This window comes from Myotis brandtii, unplaced genomic scaffold, assembly GCF_000412655.1.
Source record: "Myotis brandtii unplaced genomic scaffold, ASM41265v1 scaffold190, whole genome shotgun sequence".
Classification (NCBI taxonomy): domain Eukaryota; kingdom Metazoa; phylum Chordata; class Mammalia; order Chiroptera; family Vespertilionidae; genus Myotis; species Myotis brandtii.
In genome coordinates, this window is record NW_005357076.1 from 5842912 (window position 1) to 5848634 (window position 5723).

The following is a 5723-nucleotide window of genomic DNA, read 5'->3' on the forward strand; positions in this document are numbered from 1 at the left end:
TCCCTTTGCTCTTGAGGAAATATCTGTGGCCAGATCAGGGTAGGGGATGTCTTAGCCAGAGACGGAGAAACCTAAGAAATGGGGTGTGATGGCGTCTTGGGGGGAACCGCAGGCTGGGGACGGGCATGCCGCTTCTTACATGTTGATTGCAGCGTAACATGGGTCTTCTTAGGATTGTAAACAGGAGAAGGTTTCCAGGCAAAGGCCTGGGTACACCTGTGTCTACCCTGGTGGGCTGTAGGGTGATGCGGTTCTTGACATGGGACAGCCAGACCCTCGAGGCCCAGCCGCATTCAGGTGGAGCTGTGCTCCTTCCCCGGGGGCCTGCGGGATTCGTTGGCCATCGGCTCTGGCACATGTTGGTGCTGCCTCGTGGTCTCACACTGTGGGCCTGTATCTCCAGAGTCCTCCTGCAGGTATTTTTAATGTGTGTTTGTCTGGTATCTCCCAGGGAAAGCCCCTGAGGGCAGGGTCTGGGAATAGACGGCTCGGTGCACCTCAGCAGCCCGTCCTCAGAGCACTGCACTGCGAGTTTGTGTACACAGTAGGTGCTCAGTGTAATTGTATGCGCTGTGGAATGTGAGAGCCCGAAAGGATCTTGGCTAACCCTCATCTGACCCCCTCCTTGTCCTCTTCTGGCAGCAGAGGGCCCAGGGCAGCGGGGGCTCTGGGCTGAGCCATGCTGGTTACTTAGAGAGATCTCTTCCTCTTTTTGGACCCCAAAAGGTGGGACAGTCACACTAGAACCCAGCACCCTGACTCGCCAAAGATTCACTTGTGGTCTAAGGGAGTGAGTGACACCACGAAGGAAGGTTGTCCCAGGCCTCCCTGTCCCTCAGCCTTTGTGCCTGTGGGTCCAGGCCTGACTGCAGCCAGCCCCCCACTTCTCCTGGGGAGTGGGGCTCAGCGCCCTCCACCCCAACCTCAGGGCGCCCACAGAGCAGGCTGCCACCTGTCGGCCCTGTGCTCCCTCGGGGAGAGCAGGTCCCCGGAGGCAGGGCACACAGATGCCCGAGGAGAGGTCAGGGCTGCGCTCAGCAGGAAGCCCGAGCCAGCTGGCTGCTGCCCTACCTCTGCCGCAGGCGCCCGCTGGCTCCTGCCCTGCTCCCTTGCACAGGTGAGGAATGTAGCTCAGACTCCCTTCCCTCTCCTGAAAGGTGTCATTTTGGAAGAGCCGGGGAGCAGAGCCATGGAGCCTGCAACATGAAGCATTAAGCACGGAGTCCCGCATTCTATAGGTGGAGAAACAGACCCAGACAGGGGCAGGGACCTGAGGACCCATCTCCCCTCTGCCCCACCGAGAGCCAGAAGGAAGACGGGTCTGTGGCAGCTCCCTGTCCTCAGCCCCGGCCTCTGCCTGGCACGGCAGGACGGGGAATGGCCCCGGATGCCCCTGGATTAGCGGGAGGGCAGGCTCCGGGAGGCGGCGGAGGGCGTTGGTGGGGCAGACCGGAGGCTGGTAGAGCTCCTGGCATGCAGGGAGTGACATGCACAGTTATGCCTCCAAGGAAATTCCTCCGAGGGGAGAGGAGAGGGGAGGCCGGGCGGCTGCCAGATACCTGTCTCCTTCTGTTTGTCCAGGCCTCACGGCCTCTGCCGCTCCCTCTGAGGGACGGACAAATATGTCATGACTGCCCGTTCCCGCCCTCCTCCACACGGAGGGCCCTGCCTCCTCAAGATGCCTTCTGCCAGCTCGTGATGGGGGTCAGTCCTCCGCTGAGAGGGAGCCCCACTGGGCCCCCTCCTTTCTTCCTGGGTCCCTCACTCTGTGCTCCCCTGGCTGTTTGCAGGGAGGAGCAGGAGGAGGCCAGGCCACAAGCCTCCCCCTCCTGGGCCTCCTCGGGGACTGGGCTCCCTCGGAGGCTCCCTCACCTGAGGAATGAGGCGGAGTAATGCCAGGCCCTGGGCCCTCCAGAGGTTGGGAGAGGCCTGGCCTCGTTCCAGTGTGAGAGGTTCTCCATCTGTTACAAAATGAAGAAATGCCACCACAGGGTTACGAGTTGTGGTTTAGTTAAGTCTCAGGATGAGCATCTCTTGGTCTCACCCGTGTGCCTCTGGCTGCGGATCCTCATTGAGAGACAAAGGCCAAAGTCTGTACTTAAGGGTGTGGGGGGAGGGTAAACGGTGACGGAAGGAGACTCGACTCTGGTGGTGAGCACACAGTACAGTATACAGATGATGTATTGCAAGATCGTACACCTGAACCCTACATAATTTTATTAACCAATGCCGCCCCAATGCAATCAATAAAAAATGTAAAAGTCGACATTTGAGGCCCCTTGTGACCATGAGACCCGAAAGTGCATCTTGTCCACCCCCTCCCCCAAGCTCCCACCTTTCGTGCCAAAGAACTGAGCGTCAGCAATCTTTCGAAAGCACAGAGCTTCCCAGTTGACGAGGTGCTCTCTCAGACAGATTGCACGGGGTCCCCGAGCTCAGGGGGAAAGGCAAGGGCATCATCTCACTTACAGCCACGGAGGTGGGTCCGGGGAGGGCAGGGCTCTGTAGCCTGCAGCCTCGCCGGCAGGCAGAGGCCAGGCCCCCAGCACACTGCAGCACAGAGGCAGGCGGAGATGGGTTCAAGGGGCTTTAGCCCAGTAAGTCGGGGCCTTGGGAGGACTGCTCTTCCTTTGCTCCACTTACTGCCGTGTCTCCTCCTCCCACCAGATGGAGAGGCTGGGAGAGATTGGGTTAATTCAAGCTGTGAAGTGAGCGGGTGATTTGGGTGCTAATTAAAATGACAGGAAGTAAACACCGCTAGGAAACACCCAGCATGTGCCCCTAAGGCCCTGCTTGGCCTGCACACTCACCACCATCTCTCCCCCAGCTTGGCACGGTGGGCTCCGTCTCCATGGCAACTGCACTGAGCCTCAGAGATCAAAGCAGGAGATGGGTTAGCTCCAAACTAGCGGAACCAGGAGCATGTCAAGGGGTTTCTGGAAAGTGCCTGGAGAAGGGGGGGCCCAGTGTCTTCCCCCGCCACTGCCGGTCCCGCCTCTCTGCTGCAGGACCCCTGCCTGGGGGTTGAAGCAGAGCTGGTGGAATGGGAGAAACCTCCCCGGCTGGGATGGGGCCTCCTGGGTCCAGCCTGGGCCTGGGACTGTATGGAGCAGTACCGAGTCCTGGTTGGGGGTACAGGTTCTGGAATCACAGTCCCGGGGCCCCCAGTACTCTTCTGCTGTGCAATTGATGTGTGATCCTGAATAAGTGCCCGAACCTCTCCAAGCCTTGATTTTGTTACCTGAGAAGTGGGGTAATAATAGTCATTTTCTGTTAAGGTCGTTGTGGAGAGTAAATGAGCCCATGAGCGTAAAACGCTTAGTGCAGCGCCTCCTCGCGGAATTGCTGGAAAGACGTGAGCTGTTATTCTCGTGCTGGTGCTGGTGCTGGGCATGGACAGAGGAGCTGTATATGGTCTCTGTCCTCAGTGAAGGGTTCTTAAGGGGGAAGAGACGTGCTCAGAACTGTGTTGTAGAGAGATCCCTGTGGCTGCAGCAGTGTGAGGGGGAAGGATGGGGAGACCCCCGGGGAACGCTGCCGGGATTGGATTTCGGCCACGGCTGGCAGGGAAGGAGGGGGGCTGTGATGAAGGGAGGCGAGCCAGAGAGAGGAGGAGGGGAGTGGACAGGAGGCTGTGATGAGAGGAGGGGAGCCAGAGAGAGGAGGAGGGGAATGGACAGGAGGGGGATAAGGGCAGGGCAGCTTCCTTGGCTCCATGTTGATGTCGCAAGATTGGAGAGGGCGGGATGCTGTGCAGCCAGAGGAAAAGGCCTGGAAGTCAGGAGCCGGTTCCGGTTCCCGTGAGCAGCCTGTCCTCAGGCAGAGAGAACATCTGCTGGGTGTGAGGCTCCCTCCCGGGGAGAGGATAGCTGCTCCTTTCACCTCAGGATCCGCGGGGAATGAAGACCAGACAGGACCAGAGAGGACAAGGAGAGCATTCCACAGAAGGTGCGGGGCTGGAGGCCCTCAGACCTCGAGCTGTGCGGAGGGCTCGCCCGCTGCCTGCTCAGCCCCAGTGGAGCCCTCTGAGCCGGCACCCAGGAGGCTGCCCCAGGCTCAGGCAGCGCTTGGGCAGTGGCAGGACCCCTTGGGCACCGGATGGTTTAAGGAGCTCTGTGGGGGGTTCTCACGTGCAGCCCCAGCTGAGAGGTACCCTGGCACAGAGGGGGACTCAGCCCCAAGAGGGGGAGTGACTTGCTGAGGCCCCACAATGAGCCACGTTTAGAGCAGGCTCTGGTCCAAAGCCCTCTCCACCTCCCTGCCCCCCTCAACAAGACACCCACCTACCTGCAAGGGGGCTGCAGGGTCCCCTCGGGTCCAGTTTGGAGTCCCGGCTCACGCTCTCATCTGTTGCTCTGCCTCTGTGAGCCTCAGCTTCCTCGCTTTTTAATGGGGTTGATCCTAGCAGTCCTGCCTGCTTCGCAGGATTGAGAGGGAAAGGAAGACAGACACAAAAACCTATTAAAGAGGACCCGCTTTTAACGCACCAGGCGTTTCCCTGAGCTGCCGTGTGCAGGGGTCACGACTGGCTGAGCCGATCCGCTGAGAGAGCCAGGTGACAGACATGCTCGTCCTTCGCCCAGAACTTTGGATCTCAGCCTGGGACCCATCCTCCTTCCGACCGGCCCAGCTCTAGAGCGGAACCCCTTTTCTCAGGGGGAATGAGACCCCCCCCACCCCCACCCAGCCGCCCGTCCGTAGCAAAAGCAGATGGAAGGCACCGTCTTCCCCGAGCAGACCCTGCCGCCTGGAGCCCTTTGTCAGGCCATTTCGCACCCCTGCCAGCGGCCCACTGGGCACCATGACAGACGCCGCGCGGAGAGGCACAGTCACACTCGCCAGCCAGCTCCTCTTTTCCGCTTATAGACGGGCCGGCCCATCCGGCCTCGGAGGCCCATGTGTCCCGGGCGCTGCCTCTACCCCTTCCCCGGACTCCCCTGGGGAGACCTTCACTTCGCTCTGGTCTCTGCTGCCCCGTGGTGGCCTCTCTCTTCCCTCCAGGTCTCGCTCTACCTGTTTTCTGACCCCCCACCATTTCCTCTGCCCAAAGTCCATGGCCTCTTCTTCTGCTACGATGGCTTTTATTTGTTGAGTGTTTTTTGGACACTAAGCACCTCCCAGACGCCATCTCCTTTCATTCCTGGAGTCCCAGGAGATCGGGGCCCTGCTCCCACAGGCCAGCTGCTTGCCCAGCAGCGCTGCAAGGGAGGTGGGATCCTGTGGGACTCCGGGCCCTCTCCTCACCCCTCGGCCCGCTGCTCCCACTCCTGGGCGTGAGGCCCCTGGGCCCCGGAGCACTCGGCCTCCCTCCACCCACCACGTGGGCACAGCGCAGCTGGAACGGAGGACAGCACTGTATACAGCAGGGGCTTAATCCCTGCAGGCTGACCAGGGGAGGAGTGGGAGGAGTGGAGATAGCTCCCCGCCAGGGCTCTCACGAAGGAGCTGGATGGTGAAATCTCCTTTCTCAAGGCTCCCTCTTCCCTGCTCACTTTCCCTTAGATTTCTAATAAAAAGTTTTCGGTCTTGACTTTTGAGACCCACTTTGTACTGAGCTCCAAAGGCTCACAGGATGGCTGGGGGTTAGGCAGTGGGGTGGGTGGGAGTGTGGGTGAGCCGACCTGGAGGCCCTTGGCTGACACCATATGCCCTCCCATTCCAGTTCAGGTGTAGGTGGGTCTGGGGCACACAGCCCCCCCATTCCAGTTCAGGTGCAGGTGGGT